Source organism: Haliotis cracherodii, unplaced genomic scaffold, assembly GCF_022045235.1.
Source record: "Haliotis cracherodii isolate W230 unplaced genomic scaffold, xgHalCrac1.p SCAF_2, whole genome shotgun sequence".
NCBI lineage: Eukaryota > Metazoa > Mollusca > Gastropoda > Lepetellida > Haliotidae > Haliotis > Haliotis cracherodii.
In genome coordinates this window covers 48,125,949-48,138,984 of record NW_027266275.1, presented here as the reverse complement: position 1 = coordinate 48,138,984, position 13,036 = coordinate 48,125,949, and the positions used below count along the sequence as shown (strand labels likewise).

The following is a 13,036-nucleotide window of genomic DNA, read 5'->3' as shown; positions in this document are numbered from 1 at the left end:
TGCATAATGAAAGCACCACTGCTTGGTGTGGTATTATTCGATTTAAGTAAAAAATCAGACTTGAGTACAAATACTGAAGGAAGCACCTCATAAATCTACTATAAACCCCCATTCACTGGCTTTGCAGATACCCTCGCGTTCTCCACAGCCTTGTTCAATATTATGTGTACTACCCTTGACGACCAGAGTTAGAATTGGCCTTTTTCAACCGATGCTTGTCTCAAGAGGCAACTATGCTTGTCACAGGAGGCGACTAATCGGATCGGGTGGTCAGACTCGCTTCAGACTTGATTCTTCATTTCTCAATTGCCAATTGCTACGGTACCTTATTTTTGACAGCGTTGTTTAAAGCAAACCATATGGTCGAGGTCGGAAATTGGTTTAGTACACTCTGGGAAACTGTGGCACACGTAAATTTGGTAGCGGTAATGTCCTGCAAACCGTGACTATCTTTTGACGGAGTTGGTACAAGCAAACTATATGCGGATTCGAACATGGTCGAAGTCAAACATGGGTTAAGATCACACTGGGACACGTGTGGTGATGTCTCACAAGCGGTTCATTACATTTGACGGCGTTGGTACAACCAAACCATTTGGGGATTCGAACATGGTTGAAGTCAAACATGCGTTAAGAACACACTGGGACACGTGTGATGATGTCTCACAAGCGGTTCATTACATTTGATGGCGTTGGTACAAGCAAACCATATGCGGATTCGAACATGGTCCAAGTCAAACATGGGTTAAGAACACACTGGGACACGTGTGGTGATGTCTCACAAGTGGTTTATTACATTTGATGGCTTTGGTACAAGCAAACCATATGCGGATTCGAACATGGTCGAAGTCAGACATGGGTTAAGATCACACTGGGACACGTGTGGTGATGTCTCACAAAGGGTTCCTTACATTTGATTGCGTTGGTACAAGCAAACCATTTTGGGATTTCGAACATGGTCAGCCCAACTGACAAAGAAGTTACGGCCTGTTAAAGAGTCACCAAGCCGAAAGGCTGAAGAGTCCCAGTGTTAGCGTTTGATTTAATATTATTATTATTCCGCTGATTTTTGTACCAGAGCTAGAAAAATAACCACTTTCTCGATTTTGTTCACATTTTGTGTGTGTATGTGGACCGTTGGGTACTAGTGCCCACCAAAAACCCAAGGCCGTAGGCCCCAAAACCAAGGGCAGATAACTAAAAGAACAGAATATTTTGAAGATATGTTTCGCCCTATTGCTCAGTAACCGCTTATCTGAATACTTTGAAATCTTGCATGTATCTGCTGCTTGAGCTGCTTGACATTTTTTGTTCTTTGACTTTGGTCATTGGTCACGTGGTTTGGCAGCCATTATGGATTCAAGGTTTCCACAGTGTTTTTTTGGGTACCTGTCTTTAAACGCAAAGAACTCCGAGTCCACTGCATGAAATGCTTTCAAACTTTTTGATAATTATCTCCATACATAACACATCAAACTTTAGTAGCCGATTTTGGAATTCATTTTTAGTTACGGCCGTATTGAATTTTGATTTTGGTCATTTTTTTCAACGAAATTTTGCTTTAAAGATCATATCTTGTAAGGTTCTCCACAGAAACTATTGCAAGTTTACATGAAGTTAGTGTGCCATATGCATCTCATTTATTGTTATTGGTTGTATGCTAAAAGTAACACCTATGGTGGTAATATTTGATTTATATTTGGGACACCCCTGGAACACGCCAATTTCGTAGCGGCGATTTCCGGTGACTATCTTTTGACAGAGTTGGCACAAGCCAACCTTTTATGGATTCGAACATGTTCGAGGTCGGAAATGGTTTTAGAACAGACCTGGACACCCTGGCACACGCCATTTTCCTTGCGACAATACCCTGCAAGTGGTGCCTACATTTGACGGATTTGGTTCAAGGAAACCCTTTGAGGATTCGAACATGGACGTTTGGGCACAGTGTTTCTTGGAGCCCGCCATTGCTGCTTGCAGCTTTAATTAGAATATATTATTAGTTAGCATGTTAGTTATGTTTTATACTTAGTATTTTATACCTTAAACATTCATTCCATAGCTCTGTAACATTAAGTAAGCTTACTCTCAGTCTAACTTCCACTAATTGTCACACTGCATGCTTTTGACTTACAGCACTCTTTGCCTAAGTGCACCTGGGCCCAGTGACTTACAGCACTCTTTGCCTAAGTACACCTGGGCCCAGTGACTTACAGCACTCTTTGCCTAAGTGCACCTGGGCCCAGTGACTTACAGCACTCTTTGCCTAAGTGCACCTGGGCCCAGTGACTTACAGCACTCTTTGCCTAAGTGCACCTGGGCCCAGTGACTTACAGCACTCTTTGCCTAAGTGCACCTGGGCCCAGTGACTTACAGCACTCTTTGCCTAAGTGCACCTGGGCCCAGTGACTTACAGCACTCTTTGCCTAAGTGCACCTGGGCCCAGTGACTTACAGCACTCTTTGCCTAAGTGCACCTGGGCCCAGTGACTTACAGCACTCTTTGCCTAAGTGCACCTGGGCCCAGTGACTTACAGCACTCTTTGCCTAAGTGCACCTGGGCCCAGTGACTTACAGCACTCTTTGCCTAAGTGCACCTGGGCCCAGTGACTTACAGCACTCTTTGCCTAAGTGCACCTGGGCCCAGTGACTTACAGCACTCTTTGCCTAAGTGCACCTGGGCCCAGTGACTTACAGCACTCTTTGCCTAAGTGCACCTGGGCCAAGCTGGCCATAGCTACAACAATGTTTCCATTTTACATTTTACAGATCCGTTGCTACTCTACTTCTAAAGGAAGGACACAAGTCATACTGGTGTATATTATTGCCGTGATCTTGAATCACAGTTTCTAATCATGTGAGGATTTGGACATTCATTAACACTTAAGGTTAGTTGATTATGTATCTTATGAGGTTGTATATGTGGCAGTTACATATTTTGAATATTTCTTGTATCTTACCTTTTTAAGTATAATTCATGTACATAATTAAATGCAGTTGTAGTCATTTTATTTTATTGCTAAGCCTACTTTAAACACTAATCTATTAGTCACAGCACTCTTACTAAGCATGCTTACTGCATGGTTTGTTTGTGAATGTCCCAGCCCTCTTCCTACTCAAGCCTTTTGTCTATATGGCCAGCTTGGGTACTCAGCCTTGCTGTATGCTGGACACCTAAGGACTGTGGTCACTCCACATATACCTCCCCAAGGATAAAGATATATATGCACATGTTTTTCACAAGGATAATTTTTTAGGGAACCTTAGATCAAATTCCAAGGTTAGTATTTTATTATTGAATTTAGGATTTTATTCATTTAATTGTATATGCAATATTGTAGATATGGTTTGTTATATGTGTGTTTAGAAACGAATACACGGAATGTGGATTCGTAATTATTATTGAGTTTAACAACCAAATAAGTATCCTACATTCTTTAAAACATGTATAAGCATTAAACTAAAAAGTAAGATTAGTAGTTTTAGAAATAATAGAGTTTATTTGTGATATAAGAGGTAAGGCTGAGCAAGCATGCATAAATGAATGAATGAAAGTAAGCCTAAATGAATGAATGAAAGTAAGCCTAAATGAATGAATGAAAGTAAGCCTAAATGAATGAATGAAAGTAAGCCTAAATGATTGAATGACAGTAAGCCTAAATGAATGAATGAAAGTAAGCCTAAATGAATGAATGAAAGTAAGCATAAATGATTGAATGAAAGTAAGCCTAAATGAATGAATGAAAGTAAGCCTAAATGAATGAATGAATGAAAGAAAGCCTAAATGATTGAATGAAAGTATGCCTAAATGAATGAATGAAAATAAGCCTAAATGAATGAATGAAAGTAAGCCTAAATGAATGAATGAAAGTAAGCCTAAATGATTGAATGAAAGTAAGCCTAAATGAATGAATGAAAGTAAGCTTAAATGAATGAATGAAAGTAAGCCTAAATGAATGAATGAAAGTAAGCCTAAATGATTGAATGAAAGTAAGCCTAAATGAATGAATGAAAGTAAGCCTAAATGATTGAATGAAAGTAAGCCTAAATGAATGAATGAAAGTAAGCCTAAATGATTGAATGAAAGTAAGCCTAAATGAATGAATGAAAGTAAACATAAATGCATGTGGCATTTTATAGTATTACTATTGTGTATTGTTATTTCCTCTGCAGACGAGTTTTGAACTACTGTGCAGAAACTTAGCGCGGCATCGTCCCCAGGCGTGATATGAACCCAGGCCCACACACCTGGTAGGTTTACCTGTCGTTATCATGTCGTTATCTAGTGTATGCATTTGATCATATATCAAGACAGATTACTTTTCTAATTAACATGTACATAAATATATTCTACCCAGTGCATTTACAACAATACTATGTACTGTATCTCATCATACTAGAATGCATATGAATTGTATGTATACATCTGTGTTTATGATATGTGTATATTGTTTTATATGTGCTATATTGTATACCTGATTGTTTCAGGGTGGTGTTCTTTTAAATCACATTCACAATTTCTGCAAATAAATATTGGTTATTGACGAACACCGTAGTGTCTGTGGGCATCGGACCCAGTCCTGCTACATATATATGGATGGTTTCTAGTTATTAACACTTAAGGTTAGTTGATTATATATCTTATGAGGCTGTGTTGTATATATGGATGGTTTCTCGTTATTAACACTGAAGGTTAGTTGATTATATATCTTATGAGGTTGTATATATGGATGGTTTCTAGTTATTAACACTTAAGGTTAGTTGATTATATATCTTATGAGGTTGTATATATGGATGGTTTCTAGTTATTAGCACTTAAGGTTAGTTGATTATATATCTTATGAGGTTGTATATATGGATGGTTTCTAGTTATTAATACTTAAGGTTAGTTGATTATATATCTCATGAGGCTGTATATATGGATGGTTTCTAGTTATTAACATGTAAGGTTAGTTGATTATATATCTCATGAGGCTGTATATATGGATGGTTTCTAGTTATTAACACTTAAGGTAAGTTGATTGTGTATCTTATGAGGTTGTATACATGGATGGTTTCTAGTTATTTACACTTAAGGTTAGTTGATTATATATCTTATGAGGTTGTATATATGGATGGTTTCTAGTTATTAACACTTAAGGTTAGTTGATTATATATCTTATGAGGCTGTATATATGGATGGTTTCTAGTTATTAACACTTAAGGTTAGTTGATTATATATCTTATGAGGTTGTATATATGGATGGTCTTTAGTTATTAACACTTAAGGTTAGCTGATTATATATCTTATGAGGCTGTATATATGGATGGTTTCTAGTTATTAACACTTAAGGTTAGTTGATTATATATCTTATGAGGCTGTATATATGGATGGTTTCTAGTTATTAACACTTAAGGTAAGTTGATTGTTTATCTTATGAGGTTGTATACATGGATGGTTTCTAGTTATTAACATGTAAGGTTAGTTGATTATATATCTTATGAGGTTGTATATATGGATGGTTTCTAGTTATTAACACTTAAGGTTAGTTGATTATATATCTTATGAGGTTGTATATATGGATGGTTTTTAGTTATTAACACTTAAGATTAGTTGATTATATATCTCATCAGGTTGTATATATGGATGGTTTCTAGTTATTAACACTTAAGGTTAGTTGATTATATATCTTATGAGGTTGTATATATGGATGGTTTCTAGTTATTAACACTTAAGGTGTATACATGGATGGTTTCTAGTTATTAACACTTAAGGTTAGTTGATTATATATCTTATGAGGTTGTATATATGGATGGTTTCTAGTTATTATTTCTTAAGGTTAGTTGATTATATATCTTATGAGGTTGTATATATGGATGAGTTCTAGTTATTAACACTTAAGGTTACCGTATTTTCTTGAGTATAGTGCGCACTTTTTTTCGAAAAAACACAGCTGTGTAGAAGGGTGTGTGCATTATACACCAATTATGAGTTTCGATGTTTTTTTCCCCCATGGAAAGACATTACCGTGAGCACGAAACACCGGAAATACCACGTCAACAAATCCATACTGAAGTACGCAAAATAATCATGTAATTACACTGTCTGGCTATAAAAAGTGTTCTTTGTATATCTGGACTTATGTTCGTAACTTATTTCATTAATTTTATTCAAAATTCCTTATTATATTGTTTTTATTAATTTCGGCGAAATCGTGTGTGAAGCGATCGGAAGATCGCACAACTCACCGTTATTAACAGCAACCACGGTCAGAATACTGCTATTGACGCCTTGAAACGAACTTTAGTTGACAGAGAATGGATACATATATCATAAATGACATACTTTGACTCGTTAAAAGTCATATTTGTTTTTGTTTGACGATTCTATGTCAACATGAAATTCTCGCGATCATGCGATCACGTGCGCGTGAGCCTTGACGGTGACTGGTCAGACTGGTTCCATGTAAAAAATAATACCCGGCAATAGCGATCAGCAGCTTCGCTTAGGGTTATTATTATTTTAAATATGTTTAGTAAAGGCTGCATATCATTAAGAAAATAATGGAATATATTATTCCTGATAAAAAAAATAGTTTCAGATACAATTGTTGCCGATCCTTGCATTAAAAATCCTATAAAGTTATATCATTGGGTTGTTTATAACGACAACTAAACACAAAGTAGTTTCAAACATTTATGATGATAAAATACAAAATTATAAATTTGGCGTATGGGGAATTCTCAGGTATGACTAAGGGTGCCCATGATTGAGCATCAGTCATGCCAAGCATTGGAAAGGTTTTGGCCACTTGCAAATAATAACATGACACGGCAAAACTGGACGGCCAAATCGTTGGCACACGACTAAGTGTGTACATGATCGAGCATCGGTCATGCCCAAGCATTGGGATCAAATGGCTATAGTTCTGAGCCTCAGAGCACAGCGAGTGACTACACAGAACGGTACAAAATGGTGTGATAAATGAGAATACAAGTAGCATACAAGTTGGATGTGGATTATTGCACTTTAGGGGGAACTATCCCCGCAATTTGAGGAGGATAGTAAGGCCACAATTCGAGCCAGATGTGGATAAAATAAAATACCATGATACAGCTGGCTGAGAATACCCCATAAAGAAAATAATACCTGGTAATTGCATATCGGATTATGATGCCTGAACAACATTGGACTTTGACTATAACGCCAAGGCTTACTCTGAAAAAGTTAGACCATTGAGAGGCTGCACAGGAAGATTGACATGGTCAGACAAAGTAAGAGTCAACCATAAGATTTGACTTATGATAAGTGCACTATCACTGAAGCAAAGAATTTGCCTGCGTAGAAACTGCTACAAAGAGTATATACACAATGTAATAGCCAAGGATAAAAAGGCTGCTGAGCATGCTAAGTATGAGCAATATTGCGCTGAGCTACAGCTATGGAGCCCTTATCGACTCTGATTAACCGAGCGTAGCAGTCTGATTTCCAGCGTCCTAAGGCTTGAATCATATGGTCTGGTACATGAGCTGCAGCTGCAGAAGTGGCCGCTCCCATTCTAAAAGAATGTCTATTGAATTTCTTGTAGTCGTATCTTGCTGCCGCCAGAGTTTGATGTAGTTTATGAATAAAATAGTCACGGTGGAGAGGTATACCACAGTCGGTGAGGAACAATGGGTCCGAGGCACAGGCCTGAGACTGATTGCGCAGGTTAACAAAGTCTCTCATTGCTTGTACGGGGCAAGTCGGTCCGGGCACTGCATGTACAGTAATTGTCACACCTTTCCGTAGCTGATCAGTCTTTGATTGCTTGAGAAACAGATCAAAGCAGGTGTATTCCTTGTTGAAGGTAATCGAATTCATGGATAAATGTTTTTGATACACATTTGGCACAAGTGAATTCATCGCATCTCAAAAAGGCATAGAAAGCTAGACTAAATACAGCCTGCAATAACATGTTAGTATAATGGTTGAACACATTGGAAACACAATTTGCGCAACACATGAATAGTGATGGGTAAACGCTCTGCTGCCGGCACGCTCTGTATCCGTTGAATTGCTTTCATGATGGTCTCTAGCCTCAGAGTGTTACATACTGACCATGGATTCTCAATTCCATGTCTAAGATAAGCAAACCTCACAGCAGCGAGATAGCTCCTGATTGTTGTACACTTATAACGTAGTTTGTAGAAGCAGTGTGCTACAAAGCACAAGAGGGTTTGTTCTGTGATAGGAGGCAAAGCAGCAGGCCACCAGCGTATGCTACACATGGCCATGAAGTGCAGGAAATTATGAAGTCCTGATTTATAAACCGCCTGCGTTTTCATTGAGAGTGCTTGTGATCAGAGTTTGTTGAGATCTGAGCAGGTGGAATGGTGATTGCTGTGATAGGAAGACAAGGGGTAGGCACACTGTCTGCCTTGGGAGCTAGCTTCTTGAATCTGTCCATCTGTAATCGAGATAAAGAATCAGCTATGCAGTTATCTTCACCTGGTACGTGAGCAGCAACAAAATGGAAGTTACCACAAAGGGCGGTCAGTACGAGCTTTCTGACCAGTCTCATGATGAAAGGTGATTTTGATCTACACTTATTGATGATCTCTATGGTGCTACTGTTATCGCAATGGAATTTAATGTTTTTCCTTGACCAGTAATTTCCCCAAATTGCAGCAGCCATGACAATTGGATACAGTTCAAGTAGTGCTATTGACAGGTCACCATTCAGGATATCGAGCAAGTCTGTTGGCCACTGCTGCGCGAACCATTTACCCTGATAATAAGCACCATAACCAATGGATGCTGCTGCATCTGTGTAGAGTTCTATCTCTGGTGCTGCGATCTCGTCATCGTAGAAGAATGATATGCCATTCCAGTCTGTTAAAAATGAACGCCACATCGAGAAGTCTAGTTTGCAATCCTGGGTAAGATTGACATGGTGATGTAGTTGGGGGACAAATGTGCAAGCTTTAGCAGGTAGCTTACAAAGGCTCTACCTGGTTTAATTACCTGCATTGCAAAATTTAAATGTCCTAACACACTCAACAGTTGTCGTTTGGTGACTTTTCTTCTCTCTTCGACAGCAAAGATTCCAGCTACTTTATCAGCTGGGAGTCGTGCTTCCATCTTGTCAGTGTCTAGGATGATACCAAGGTACTCTAAACATGTCGTAGGGCCAATTGTTTTCCTTGGTGACAAAGGAATCTTGAGATCGTTGAAGAGATGTCGCAATTTACTCATGGTTGCATTGCCCTCTTCCTTATTTGCGTCAATTGTGACAAAATCATCAAGTAGATGAAGAATATGAGGAATGTGGTACACGTAGGTTGCGATCCAACAGATGGCTCGAGATAAAAGGTAAAAAAATTTAGGGCTGGATCTGCATTCAAAGACCAGTCTGGTAAAATAGTACAAGCAATTGTCCCAATGGATACCATGTAGATGCCAGAGAGAGTGATGTATGGGTATCAGTTTGAAAGCATCCACAATATCAGCTTTGCACAGATAGGCGTGTCGTCCAAGATGTTTGATGATTTGTATGGCGTCATCCAGCTTGACATACACCAGGGAGTACTGTTCTTTGTCGATGAGGGAGTTTAGACTGGGATTGTCATGGTCGTTATGCGGAGCTGATAAATCAACAATCATGCGTTGTTTCCGAGAATACTTGCCTTCCACGATCCCTATGGGATTGATGCGATGATAGGGAAACGGGGACTCTGTGAACGGACCAATGAGGTAACCCTTGTTTAGCTCAGTTTGTAATAAGTTATTAGTGGGGGGATGTCCGGAGGAAGCTCTTGAGGGTTTCTGTCATTATCTGAGACGTTGTCACTCACGGATGGCTGGTTGTGCAGAAGGTGGAAATTGTCAGTATAAAACTGCTGGTATTGTTGTCGGGTCAGGCCTGATGGAGCTGTGATGTTGAGTATGTTTTTGATATAGCTGCAGATATGGGGCAGTGACCAGTTCCTAGGGAATGTCTGGTATGGACGTTGATCTCTTCTGTCATTGCGTCTTACTGTAGCCGGCCTCTCTGTCGCACGACTCGGGACTGAAGACTGGAATGTTGTGGAAGCCCCTGGTACTCTTACATTCTCCACGTGAAGAATTTCCCCTGTATCAGCAATCTGGAGATCGACATGAGATTCTGCGTTACCCGATCGCCCCGGAGTGGCTGACTTCCTAGATGACTTGGGTGTCTTTTTACGTCTCACAGGTGGCATTCTCACTGTGAAGCAAGGCAACGCTAATTCCAACTTGAGTAACACGCCCGGAGAGGCAGGATGGCTTCGATTAAAAACTGCTTGTCATTGTTTACAACTGCTAACAATGGCTGCTGACCTGTACCCACTGCGCATGCGTGGGAGGAAGGCTTGTAAGCTTCCTGAGAGGAAACTCATGTCTGCGCATGCTCCTGTCAAACTTCTGGGCACAAGCCGTTGTCTAAGCAATAAACTGGAAGGGTTAAGAGTGCATTTGGGAAGGGATTTATGTAGCTGGTACAAGCTAGGTCAACATGACCTGCATAAATATGTACGTAGCACCACCTTGTCGTACTTAGTGTCACCAATGTGTGAGGAACAAATTGTTGCTAACCGCAGCATAGCACACATATACCAACAAATTAAACATAAGTAATACATGCAAGTAGCAAGAATAATACATGGTTGTTTTATTGTCGTTATAAATGTGCTCATAGTACCGAAGAGCTATAATATATATGGATGGTTTTTAGTTATTAACACTTAAGGTTAGTTGATTATATATCTTATGAGGTTGTATATATGGATGGTTTTTAGTTATTAACACTTAAGGTTAGTTGATTATATATCTTATGAGGTTGTATATATGGATGGTTTCTAGTTATTAACACTTAAGGTTAGTTGATTATATATCTTATGAGGCTGTATATATGGATGGTTTCTAGTTATTAACACCTAAGGTGTATACATGGATGGTTTCTAGTTATTAACACTTAAGGTTAGTTGATTATATATCTTATGAGGCTGTATATATGGATGTTTTTTAGTTATTAACACTTAAGGTTAGTTGATTATATATCTTATGAGGCTGTATATATGGATGGTTTCTAGTTATTAACACTTAAGGTTAGTTGATTATATATCTTATGAGGTTGTATATATGGATGGTTTCCAGTTATTAACACTTAAGGTTAGTTGATTATATATCTTATGAGGTTGTGTTGTATATATGGATGGTTTCTAGTTATTAACACGTAAGGTTAGTTGATTATGAATCTTATGGGGTTGTATTTAGGAGATAAATCATGCACAACAACAACAGTATTTATCAGAATTTCTGACTATTTTCGTTGGTTTCAATGAAAAATACAATAACAAAAAACAGTACACAGATTGTCAGAATGTTTCTGATTACTTACATGTCACATTGATGTATTTTCGAACCCTGAATCAACGTAAAGTCCCCTCGTAAAATCCCGCGCACTGTTGACAGTCAACAAGCCATTTTGTAAAATTTGGTCACCAGTAGTGATGTCAAACTTCAACATATTTGTTGTACATATTTGGTAATTTCTCTGAGGTGAGTGTCCTTGAATGAAAGTACACACGATCATTGTTTACTGCTTTTTACTGTTTCATAATGTAGATCTTGCATATCTTTTATACATTTTTTCACACAAATAATTTCACTTTGGATATTAATCAATGTTCAATATGATATCATACGTACACTACATTTCAAAAGTCACTTCCCCTGTATCGCGAAACTATTTCGCTATACGTTCGTGATAGTGCCGTGAAAGTATCGCGAAAGTGACTCGAAAGTGCCGTGATAATACCGCGAAAGTGGCTAGAAAATGCTGCGAAAGTTGCGCGCTAAGGCCGCGAAGTTTCGTGTAAGTGGCGCAAAAGTGCCGTGATAGTGCTGTGAAAGTGGCGCGATAGTGCCGTGAAAGTGCCGCGATAGTGCCGTGAAAGTGCCGCGATAGTGCCGCAAAAGTCGGTAATAGTGCCCAGAAAGTGGCGTCATATTGGTACACTGCATGTACACTTCAGAAATGCTGTCGTGCGTTACTTCCCCATGTATGTCGTATGTATGTTCAATCTAACCTGGATCTATATAAGCATGTTGCTCGTGTTATATTTAAAGAGGTGTAGGTGGTAGGTCCATTAACAGTACAAAGCTTTACATGGATAAAAAATCATGTTCTTAAAACCGTATTTTTTCCGCAAGGATGTATGACCTATTCTATATTAATCAATAAGAAATTAATGGACAAATGTTTATATTCCCTGATGTGTGTAACTCATTTGTATAAGTTATCAATAGTCTTTGGAATTGGGAGTAGTGTATGAGAACGCAATTCCCAGTGGTGCCTGAATACACTTTTTTTTATAGATTCAACCTGATTTTGGTCCTCAGTTCATATGATTCATACACAATAAGGACTTGCGTTCGTCCGTAAATGCCTGAAATGCTGAGTGTTAACAGCGGCCATCACAGTCTCTGTTTAGCATTTAGCATTCAGAATTAAATATATGAAAATACATTTCGCTTTGATGTGCTTATGAAAACGGAATAACTTTCCTCAAAACGAAGTAGAAACCAGGTGATACACGGATGATACATACATGTAAGGAAGAGAATTTATGGATGGTAACTTTATTATGAGGAACACAATGTTTCGAAGTAATATTTACTCTTTCATCAGGTATACCGAAACATCGTGTTCCCCAAATTAAAGATGTCTTCCTTATGTGTTGAACTTGTAAATGATTTTCAAAGACATGATCCATAGACGGTTTTAAAATGATAGGTCAAATACTGTGTTGTTTATCTGTTCCACATAGTGGTAAGTTGTAAGATGAGTTTCTGCTCGTTAATCAGACAAACTACTGCTACACTTGGTTTGTGCAAAAGTTGATGCACGTATACACATGTCGAATGTCTCAGATACGCGGGGTCTACTTATTTACTTTTTTAAATTGGGACTTTAACGTACGAATTTCCCGCACAGGCCCGCCAGGCCATTTAGAGTTTGGTCAAAAAGGGTATGTCCGAGAAGGTGGGGCAA

At 38.6% G+C, this 13,036-nt stretch overlaps 1 protein-coding gene and 1 pseudogene across 1 annotated transcript in view; both read right to left on the bottom strand.

The window, feature by feature from the left end:
* Positions 1-13,036, bottom strand: part of LOC139468155 (RNA polymerase I-specific transcription initiation factor RRN3-like) — a 346,794-nt gene that overhangs the window by 11,451 nt on the left and 322,307 nt on the right. The window lies entirely within an intron of this gene.
* Positions 7,387-8,441, bottom strand: LOC139469039 (uncharacterized; annotated as a pseudogene).